Source organism: Panthera leo, chromosome A2 (genome assembly GCF_018350215.1).
Source record: "Panthera leo isolate Ple1 chromosome A2, P.leo_Ple1_pat1.1, whole genome shotgun sequence".
Classification (NCBI taxonomy): domain Eukaryota; kingdom Metazoa; phylum Chordata; class Mammalia; order Carnivora; family Felidae; genus Panthera; species Panthera leo.
Genome location: NC_056680.1, coordinates 104223915 through 104235987, shown reverse-complemented (window position 1 = coordinate 104235987; position 12073 = coordinate 104223915). Strand labels below are relative to the sequence as shown.

Here is a 12073-nt window from a genome sequence, read left to right as displayed (position 1 = left end):
CGTCCGCGCCTGCGCAGAGCTCTCTCCTAGGAGGTGTGTGACCCAGCAGTGCGCACGACGCATGCGTCTTTCCTCCGCCCTGCTAACGTCCGGAAGGGCAACTATGATTGTGCACCCTCCAGGTTATGTTACCTTGGTCTCTCTCAAGTCTTGAAGGTAAAAATTGGCCGCTCTCGCCCTGGAAAATTTAAAAATAATAGTACTTCCTTTTTCTTTCTTTCCTTTTTTTTCTTTTTTTCCTGTCAGGCCTTTTCCTTTTGCAAAGGGGGGAAAAACATACACTATCTACTTCAAACCCTCAGCTAAGAAGCTTTCTATCCACGCCTTGCGAGTCGTCCCTGATTGACACTCGGCGACGCTGGGAGTAGGATAAACTGGTTGGTAGACACGCGTCTGACAGCCGAAAAATCACATCATTTAAAATTTAGAAACTAACCCAGTAGAAGGAAACCAAGCTTGGCAGGAGCCCTAGTTTTGTTTGTTTTGGTTTTGCTTGTGTTTTGCACATGGTTCACCGCCCTCCACTCCCCCTCCTGCCCCCTCCTCCTTAAGTCCGTGGTTACAGCAGGGTAAGATCCCAGCCCAAGTCCCTGTGCTTCAACTTATCGCTGTGGTTTTGGGGCTACTGTCCCCAACGTCTCAAAGGCTAGGTTATCTCCTTTGGAAGATGAGAATAACAATACAATTGCAGACTAGACTCTCTGCCTTCAGAGAATTTAACGTTTAATGAATGTTACCTATTGTTACAATCACGGTCACAGCATACATAGTAACCAAGAAAGGAAGTGACAGTGTTTTATTTCTCTTCTGACGGGATCAGTGTGTTTAACTGGTGGAATACTAAGATGTAAAAATAAGAAATATAAGTCAAAATAATATGCAACTTAAGGTTTAAAGTTATTACATACACATGTGAGCCAATAAGCCTTCTCACCCAATATTGGGGAAAATGTAGTTTCATAACTTTCTGACAGGCATTTTAGCAATACATATCAAGAGAATTAAACATTTGGGGACACCTGGGTGGCTCAGTCGGAGGAGCCTGTTGACTCTTTAGCTCCAGGTGGTGAGGTGGTGAGTTCCAGCACCTTGCTGGGTGTAGGGATTACTAAAAAAACAAAAAACAAAAAAAGACTTTTTAAAAAAGAGTATTAAAACTTTTAATTTTCACATTCTTTCGCCCAGCAAGCCCACCCTTTGGAATTTATCCTAAAGCTAATGAGAACTCTCAAAAGATTTCTGTACAAACTGTGTTCATTTAACTTAAATGCCGAATAATGGGGCATTGATTAAATCATTCAGCCTCTCTTGTTTAGCCAAATCTTTCTCAAAGGTGGAGGAAGGGGGAGGGGCTGGCATCTTCCACTAACATTGTTTGACTTTTCAAAGTAAGTAGCTTGACTACACAAATCAGAATCTTGGAGACCCCCTCTTCTAGTGGCAAACAGAGATACACAACAGTATTTTGTATACATCTTCAAAGGGTTCACAGATTTTCATGAAGTCCGCCCATTAAGACCACTGGAAAAACCCTGGTTGTAAAATGACAAAGTATTAATGTGGCAAGAAAATGGGTTATAAAACCCATTTAGATAAAAATGGTTGTATGTAGACCTAAATCAGTACAATAACGGTGTTACATTTTCTCGTTCGCAAAAATTGTTTTAGGAAATTATAATTATGAATTAGAGATAGAGGATTCAATCATGGTATATTAATACTAGGTGACCCACATTTCAGAAAACTCTGAATAGATTCATCCTCTTTTCACAACTTTTTAAAAATTTCCTCAATTAAAAAAGTATCATCATTATTTAAATTGGGTTTAACATTTAAAGGAATGAGTTTTAATTTTTATTTATGAAATGGGACACCCATGATTCTGGCTACAGGGGTTCTTCAGAGTTCTTCAGTGGCACCTAAGGTGATGAATTGTGGAAAGATGTCCAAATAGATTCAGTGTTTTATGGGTCATCATTTTAAAAAATACAAATGCCTTAACCATATAAGTAATCCTTTAATATAATGCAATAAATTTGAGGTAAGAATGAATAAAAAAATCAAATTAATTAAAAATTTAAAGTGTAAGTCTTAAGGGAGCTTCTATAGTAAGAGAGCTTATTATTTCCACATCTAGTATCCTTTGACTCAAAATGTTTTGTTTTGTTTTTTTTTTAATTTTTTTAACGTTTATTTATTTTTGAGACAGAGAGAGACAGAGCATGAACAGGGGAGGGTCACAGAGAGGGGGACACAGAATCTGAAACAGGCTCCAGGCTCTGAGCTGTCAGCACAGAGCCCGACGCGGGGCTCGAACCCACGGACCGCGAGATCATGACCTGAGCTGAAGTCGGCCGCTCAACCGACTGAGCCACCCAGGCGCCCCCTCAAAATGTTTTAAAAGATCTAGTTAGAGGGGTGCCTCGGTGGTTCACTTGGTTGAGCATCTGACTCTTGATTTTGCCTCAGGTCAAGATCCCAAGTTCGTAGGATCGAGCCCCAGGTGGGGCTCTGCACTGAGCCTGGAGCTTGACTAGTACTGGGCTCGACTAGGATTGTCTCTCTCTCTCCTCTTGCTCCCTTACCACTTTGCATGTGTGTTCTCTCTCTCTGTCTCAAATAAAAATAATAATTAAAAACCGAGTTAGAGCCCATAAATAAATTTATATTTTTTCATTACATATGAAATCTGAAATAGGAACTGGAAGTAGGTGAGAAACTGAAAATTGAGTAGCAATTCTGCATACATAATTACCCAGTGTAACTCTCTAGTTCTCCAGTCTTCCTGAATCACCCTTTCTAGCAATATGCAAATGAAATAACCTGAACCTTCTGTAAGTAGAAAGAGGTAGGGGTCCTCAGAAAAGGAAGTCATTTTTAGGCCCCCAGCTATTTTCCATGATCTTACTGGCTCTCCTTGCCCTAACATACTTGCGGAACTCCCTAGAAGGTGTCAGAATTACAAATAAAAGCAGAAACCTCAGTAGTTAATGATTTTAAGGAAATCTTAATGATTTAAGGAAATTTTAAGGAAATGCAAAAACTAACATCTCTGAGAGGCCAGGACAGAGCCTAACTATAACAGAGACAATAAATTAGTGATAAAACTCCCAGTGCCATTTCAAAAGTGAGCCAGGCCCAGCATGCCTTACCTGAGACCAGGAGCTCCAGACATCATCTAGTTTATAACTGCTCTGTGAGCATGCCCATTAGCTCCTTCTACTTGTCCGACAGTTACCTCTGCTTCATTATGTTAAAGTCTCCACCTATGGAGGAGTACAAGCTTTATTTAGCCTAAGATGCGTGTATCGGCATGTTTTCTAAGTGTGCCTGTGCAGTGTTATACGCACCTTTCCTTGTGATGTCAAAGCTCCCATTTCTGAATAGTCATCCTAACCCTAAATAAAAGAAACCCACTTAATGCCACTCAGGGAATCATGGCTTTGGAAGTTAGTCACAGTGATCTACTGTCCTTGCTGTAAACAAAGTTTCCTTTGTGTGACAACTTCACCTGGTGTTGTCTCCACCTGTGAGGCACCGAAGAAAGGACTCTAGTTACTTACATTACACTTCCTCAATGGAGTGCATTCCCCAGTTTTTCTAAATATTTCTGAGAAGAAGGGCTTACAGTTCTGCTGATAATTTACTGTCATTATTCGATGTGCTTAGCTCCTGGCTCAAGTCTTGGTCACTGTGTGCTGTCTCGTCACTGCTTCTGGATGCTTCTTTGTTCTCTCTATATCCCTTTGCCACACGTTTAAACACAGTTCTTTTCCATCATATCACAAGTCACCATGAACAAAAAGCTGTATGTGCAACAGTTTACCAAAGACTTGTAGAAATTAAAAAGTGGTTTAAGTATAAAAAACAAAAAAAACCCAAAAACCAACGAAACAACTTAAAACAATATCAGACACTGATTTTTCACTAAAGTTCGAAGTTCATTTTCTGCCAAGAGTCATGTTGTAATGATTCCCCTTCTTCCTAAGCCCAGTCTCTTCCATCTCTCCTTCCCCAGCAGCCCACCCTCACTCTCCATTGAGCTTTTTCCCAAATGCTTTTCTATAAGTTCTGAAGCCCAGAACCCCTTTTTCTCAAGCTGCTAGAGATGAAAATGGGGAGTTTCTCTTGCACAGACCAGTTTGGGGCTACCTTTATCTCAACCTCTCTCTTATGAGACTAGACTAGAGACTTCTTTTTATAACAAAACGACCAATTAACATTTGTTCACCAACACAGCGATATCCTTCCAGTGCTTTCAGAATGCAGTGACATTGGGGCGCCTAGGTGGCTCAATAGGTTAAAAGTCTGACACTTGATTTCAGCTCAGGTCATGATCTCACAGTCTGTGAGTTTGAGCCCTACGTCCAGGCTCTGCACTGACATCTCAGAGCCTGCTTGGGATTCTCTCCCTCTCGCTCTACCTGTCGCCTGTTCACTCTCTTTCTCTCAAAATAAATAAACATAAAAAAAAAAAGAATACAATGACACTGTTATCAAAATTTTAGAATTCTTTCTTCTTTTGTTCCTCTATTCAAAATAGAATGACTAGAACTTAAAAGAGCTAACTATAAATATGGAAATTCTTCCTCTGAGATGCCAATTATCAGTTCAAGCACTGGAGGAAAGTGTTTATACCAGTGCTGTCCCACAAAAATGTAATTGAGCAATAAATTTAAGACATATATGTAATTTTAGCTTTTCTAGTAGCCATGTTAGAAAAAATAAAAGGAAATTTGTAGGTTTAATTATAATAACCCAATATGCGTAAGACATTATTGTTTCATAAAAAGTAATGAGATATTTTACATTTTGTTTCATATGAAGTAAAAAATTTTGTGATTCAGTTCTGAGTAGCCACATGTCAAGTTCTCAATAGCCACATGTGGCTGGGACATATTCTTTTAGACAACACAGCTCCATACAATAATACAAAACACCCATAGAGTTCCTAGGATTTTCTGATTACATAGAGCTAAAAAGTTTTAATTTAAGAGAGAAAATATCATTTACATTTACTTAAAAAAATTTTTTTAATGTTTATTTATTTTTGAGAGAGATAGAGAAGGAGCACGAGCAGGGGAGGGGCAGAGAGAGAGGGAGACACAGAATCCGAAGCAGGCTCCAGGCTCTAGGCTGTCAGCACAGAGCCCAATGCGGGGCTTGAACTCAGGAGCCGTGAGATCATGACCTGACCCGAAGTCGGTGGCTTAACTGACTGAACCACCCAGGTTCCCCTTATTTACATTTTCATCTTAATGTGTGCTAAGATTTTTGTGCTAACCTCAAACTGTCCTTTAATTTTCATTGTGCTTGTTGTCTCTTCCTAAACACTGCTTCTAAAGCTCCTCCATGCCTTGACTTCTAAATTATGACAGTTTGGTACAGCTTGGTCTGTTAATCTTATTATTTGTTATATTTTCTAACATGGGATCCCTAGAAAAGATTTCTGGGAATTTTCATGAGTCACAGAAATGCATAGGATGAGTCAGTTAGGTTTAGATTTAAGACAGAGGAGGCAAATAGAAGCTAGCACATCTGTAAGAGATATGTCAGAATGTGTGTCTTTGACATGCTAATTTCAACTTTTCAAAGTTCTTAAATATCACTGTGAAATATCGCATGTTCAGGTCTGCTGATATCCAAATTACTCTTCAGATTTCAAACACTAGTAATTAATAATGATGACCTTAAAAAATATTAGTAAAAATATTAGTAACATTATATTAGTAATATTAGTAAATTAGTAAGAAATACTAGTAATATTAGTAAATATTAGTGTACAGAAGTGGTCATTGGGTATCAGTACAGGACAATGTCCATTCAAGTCAGTGTTCTACTTTCAACAGAAACAATGTGTGTTTCTGAAAGGACCTTTTTTAATCTCTAAGAAATCAATCTCAAAAATAATATCTGTCCATCTATATTGATAAAAATCTAGTAAGCTAACTAGGTAACTCAACAAAACAATGAAATATGGTAAGGCATGTGAATGATAGAAGAATGCTGTGTAAACATACGTATATACTTGTGAAACCATAACCGTCATCAAAATAATGAATCTATTCACACCCACAAAAATTTCCTTGTGTTCTTTTCTTTGCAGGGGGTAGGGGGGAATGCTAGTGCCCCCCCTTTTTTTCTTTATTTTGTTTTATTTTATTATTATTGTTTTTTTTTAAATTTACATCCAAGTTACTTAGCATATAGTGCAATAATGATTTCAGGAGTAGAATCCAGTGATTCATCCCCTACATATACTACCCAGTGCTCATCCCAACAAGTGTCCCCTTAATGCCCCTCACACATTTAGCCCATCCCCCCACCCATAACCCCCCCCCCCCCCCGCACCAGCAACCCTCAGTTTGTTCTCTGTATTTAACAGTCTCTTATGTCCCCCTCCCTGTTTTTATGTTATTTTTGCTTCCCTTCCCTTATGTTCATCTGTTTTGTGTCTTAAATTCCACATATGAGTTGAAGTCATATGATATTTGTCTTTCTCTGATTAATTTTGCTTAGCATAATACACTCTACTTCTATCTACATTGTTGCAAAAGGCAAGATTTCATTCTTTTTGATTCTTGAGTAATAGTCCATTATATATATATGATATATATATCATATATATATAAAATATATATGATATATATGATATATATATCATATATATTTTATATATATATGATATATATATCATATATAAAGGGTTTTAAGGGTTACTGATGAACATGTTTTCACGTGCTTATTTGCCATCTTTTTAACATTTTTGGTGAAGTGTTCAAAATTTTGTCCATTTTTTATTGTTATTATTTTCTTTTCTTTTTATGGTTGTGAGAGTTTTTAATTCTGAATAAAGCTGGACTCTATCAGACATGATGTGCAAAAATTTTACCCCAGTTTGTGGTGGTGCTTTCATTCTCTTAACTATCTCTGAAAGAGCAGAAGTTCTTAATTTTGATTGCATCACATTCATTAATATGACTTAGAGCCTAGTGGGGAAGAGAGTTAAGTAAATCAACAATTACAACATAATGTGATAAGTACTATGATAAGAATTTGCACAGCAGGTATAGAGAATGGCATTTGGTTCTGACTTAGGGATTAATAAAGACTTCCTAAAGGAGGAGATATTTGTGAAGGAGTTAGCTGAATAAGGCTGGAAATGGAGTTACCGGCAAGAAAAGAAGGTGTGCACAAGCCTGGAGCTATAAAAGAGTATGATATATTTAACTATAAACATCTGTATGACTAGAACATGGTCTACATATGAGGACAAAAATGCAAAATGAAATTAGGCTAAAACTGAGAAAACAAATTAGTCATGAAGGATCCTGTGCGTTAAGGAGTTATGACTTAATGCTAATCATTATGGCCATATATGCATTTTGGAAAGATTATTCTGGAATTGTTACCGAAAATGAATGAGGAGTGGGTAGATGGGATGTGGAGGCTGACCAGATAAGAAATATGAGAAGGATCCAGAACAAAGTTAATGATGCCTGGGGAACAGAGAAGATGAATAGGTAGGGATAATTGGGAAATAGAATCAACAGGATGTGGTTAGTACTGAGTATTTCCTGAAAGACTGTGGGAGGAGTTAAATATAGAATTTGGAGAAAGAAATTTTTAAACCTAAACAAAATCAATGATGTAGCTGAGGAATAGAGCTACATAATTTGAAATTTCATGAACTTGTTTAATATATTTTATTTCCTGACAAACTGTTGTAATGAGATCAGTGAGATGGCTGATAGACCAAGATGGCCATTAGATTTGTAATAGCTACTGGGAGTCAAGAATTAGTTGAAGCTCACCATAGTAAAAATATATATACATATGTTTTCAAAACTGAAGATTATTAGAGACTCTATAAAGATCATATAGAGATACTATAGAGAATAATATATTCTTATAGTATTATAGTATGTTAATTACTATCGCCTATGTTTATATTTTGAGGTTATGTGTTAAATAATCAGAACAGCAATCCAGGTGAGACAACAAATCCAGTATGTTATTTGAAAGACACTGGGACTATGCAAGTTGGAGTTCTTGTACTTAAAGGGAAGGAGTAATGACAAAAATAATTTTTCTTCTTCAGTGGCCGTAGATATAGATGAAGTCAGAGCATGATAACAAGTTTTATGTGCTCAGTTAGATAACTAGTCAAGTTCAAAAGGTGAGTCCAGCTGAGAAGCAGTGTTTTCAGATTTTAGGGTTAGACAAGATGGTTAGTATTAAAGAAACAAAAAGTTTCAGGAAGAAGCAATCCTTAAAATAGAATAAGAAACTCTGAACAAAAAGCCAACATAATACAAGTTCAGCCAACAAAAATGAGTAATACATTTTTGGCAGGTACTAATCCAATAATTGAGGTTAATGATAACCAAAAGCCTTAAGGTAAGTTCTACTTATATGTATATATATATATGTCTGCACAAAGGTCAGACTTGTTTTCAAAGTACAGGGAAACCCAAGTATGCACAGGAAGAAAAGAAGGAAGACATGACTGGTATGAGAAACTCAGGGAATAAGAAACAAGGCCAGATATGAGTCACAAGGGATCAAGTAGCTTTTTATGACATGAATGCAAGGGAGAACAATCAGCAAAATTAAGTGGTTAGGGGAGAAAAGAAGAAGTATTTTCAGTTTTTTAGTAGGAGTTATCACCACTTTGGCAAAGTGGAGAACTGGGTCCAGAAACCCTTGAGGAGATGTTCTGAAAGGATTATAATATAGGAAAAATACAGAGCCCAATCAGAAATTTTGAAGTGATAAGAGACTTTTGCTCCAGTTCACAAGCACAAGCAAGAAAGGATTTTAAAAATTGGCGGGGGGTGGGGGGTGGGTGGGGGGTGGTGAACTTATCAGACCTGAGGACACAAACTTTAATGAATTTAAATCCAAAAGGTAATGAGAATTTCCTAACAGAGGAGAGAATCACAGCTGCTTTCATTTTTTACAGAACAGTTTATGGTGCATACATTGCCTTTATACTACATAAATGCACCATAAACAGACATAAAGAGAGACCAGCCAATGTTTAATGGTTGTGTGTGGGTTGGAATGATAGATGACAATCTCATGGAGCTCCAGTCAGAGTAAGTGTGCATCCACCCTTTAACTCTATTCCAAAGGTCTTAACTGAGTGCTCAGAAGTAGTATGTGAAAGGCAGGAATGAAGCAGGATTGCTGGGAGCAGTCCCTTTGAGGATTCCAAGCTTCATTAAGTTGTACTGCAGCAGCCCTTGGAAGGCTGGGGCAAGGCAATGGGATGGAGAGGGTTACACTCAGGCACAGTAAGACAGGCAAGACTGAGGAATAAAGACAACCCTCAGACATGCTGGAAACTGGGCTTTTGAGCTAAAAGAGTAGCACTTTAGTGGATGAGCTATCAGGTACAAGTAATCTCTAGAGTTTTTCCAGTGCTGAGAACCTAAGCATGTTTTAAGCAACTAAACACTATAATTAAAGCTTCAAAAGAATCCAGACTTAGCAAATCTAAAGTATTAATACACTCAAACTTCCAAGCAAAGAAGTCCAATAGAAAAACTGGCAAGATATTTTTTAGGGCAAATATTATTTAGCCTTCTCTCTCTCTGTCTCTCTGTCTCTCTGTCTCTCTCTTTTTTATATCTAGCATTTAATAAAACTTATGAGATGTGTGAAGGCAAAAGAAAATGTGAGCTTGGTCAAGAGTGAACTGTTAATAGAGGTAAACACAAAAATGGCTCATTTGTTGAAATTATCTGAAAGGGACTTTAAAATCACTATTATAAATACGTTGCAGGGTCTGTGGAGAAAGTGGATAACATGGGAACTGTTAAAAAATTGAAATACTAGAAAAATTAATAAAATATCAGTCATAAAAAAATCTTCATAGTATTACCAGCTAACTGGAAGTAGCAGAGAAAAAACTCTATAAATTTAAGACAGATTAATAGAGATTATACAAACCAAATATAAAGAGCAGAAAAAAGGACAAATGGAAGAAAATATCTGATATCTCCAGGACAGTATCAAATGACCTACCACACTATATGTGGAATACTTGGAATACAAGGAGATGTTCTGATCACCAGAACATTTCTAGCAGAAATTTTAGAAGTTCTTTAGGCTAATGTGAAATAATACCAGGTAGAAGTCCTGCTATATGAATAAACATATAGCAGTAATTTTTATTATCTTTATTTTATGTATTTCATCCATTATATCTATCTATAGCTGTATATCTTGAGTAAATACAGTTATGATATAGTTTGAGTTTATAACATACATAGAAGTAAAATATATGCCAAAAAGGGCTCAAAATGTAGAAAGAAATGTAAATAGAATTATAGTATTGCAGTGTTCTTATATTTTTCTTTATTATTTGAAGGTAAACTAAGATTTGAAGATAGATAAAGTAAAAAATGTAGGGGAGAATATACTATGAAAACAGTAAGCATAAGAAAGAATGTACCACCATAGTAATATAAGAAAAATAAAACTTCAAGAAAAAGAGTATTACCAGAGATACAGGGGAAAATTCATGTGGTAAAAGTCATTGTTTAAGAAGATATAACAGTTCCCAACATGTATGCAGCTACTAACAGAGTCTTAAAGCCACAAAACAATAATTGGCACAATTAAATGGAGAAATAGACAAAACTATAATAAATAATTGGTCAAATAGACAGAAAAATCAACAAAAGTATAGAAAATTTGAATAACACTGTGTACAAACTTGATCCACTGAAGTTAATACAATATGAAATCCATCAATTAAAAGCACAAATTCCTGTCAACTGCACAAAGAACGCTCAGCAAGATAAACCAATTATTTGCTAGCATATAAAAAAAGTCTCAATAAATTTCAAAAAAATCAGAAACATATAATACATGTTTTGTGACCACAGATTAGAAATCAGTAACATAAAAATATCTGGAAAATGGCAAAATACTTAGAAATTAAGTAATTCTTGGGGCGCCTGGGTGGCGCAGTCGGTTAAGCGTCCGACTTCAGCCAGGTCACGATCTCGCTGTCCGTGAGTTCGAGCCCCGCGTCAGGCTCTGGGCTGATGGCTCGGAGCCTGGAGCCTGTTTCCGATTCTGTGTCTCCCTCTCTCTCTGCCCCTCCCCCGTTCATGCTCTGTCTCTCTCTGTCCCAAAAATAAATAAAAAACGTTGAAAAAAAAAAATTAAAAAAAAAAAAAGAAATTAAGTAATTCTTTTCTGAATAATCCATGAATGAAAGAAGAAATCACATGGGGAAAAGTGAGAAATATTTTAAACTCTATAATGAGAACATAATATATCAAAATTTATAGAATGCATCCAAAACTGGTGTAAAATGGAAATTTATCACATTAATTGCCTATATTAGGAAAGAAGAGAGGTGCCTGGGTGGCTCAGTTAGTTAAGTGTCAGACTCTTGATTTCAGCTCAGGTCATGATCTCACAGTTCATGGGTTCAAGCCCTGTGCCAGACTCTGTACTGACAGTGTGGAGCCTGCTTGGGATTTTCTGTCTCTTTCTCTCTCTGCCCCTCCCTCTGTCTCTCCCTTTTTAAAATATAAACTTAAAAAAAAAAGTTGAAGGAAGGCACAGCTTCTACATTAGAAAACAAAAGAGAAGATAAAATTAAACCCGACTTAAGAAGAAGAAATGAAATATTACATGTAAAAGTAGAAATTAGTGAACTAAAAGATAAACTGAGAAAATAAAGTCAAAGTTTATTCTTTGAAGTGATTAATAAATTTGATAAAACCCTAACAAAAAAAATGAAGAAATTATAAATTACCAATATCATTAAAAAAATAGGGGACATCATTACATATCTTACAAACATTAAAGACACAATAAAGGGATATTATGAATAACTTCATGCCCATGTTTCTCAGGTGGGGACAGTTTTGCCCAGAGGGGATATTTCACAGTATGTGGAAATAATTTGGTTGTCACAACCGAAGGGAAGAGGTGCTACTGGAATCTTATGGATATAGGCCACGGATGCTGCTAAATATCCTACAAAACATAGAGCATCCTCCCATAGCAAAGCCTCAAATAGCCATAATATTGAAGTTGAGAATCT

At 36.5% G+C, this 12073-nt stretch overlaps 1 long non-coding RNA gene across 2 annotated transcripts in view; it reads left to right on the top strand.

Annotated features, from left to right (window-relative positions):
• Positions 1-25: 25 nt before the first annotated feature.
• The window catches only part of LOC122208211, a 45125-nt gene continuing 33077 nt past the window's right edge, over positions 26-12073 (top strand). Inside the window, exon 1 of one of the 2 annotated variants that reach the window (XR_006197153.1) lies at positions 26-156. This is a non-coding gene — a long non-coding RNA (uncharacterized LOC122208211). The remainder of the gene's footprint in view (positions 157-12073) is intronic. The other variant, XR_006197152.1, reaches the window with a different exon arrangement.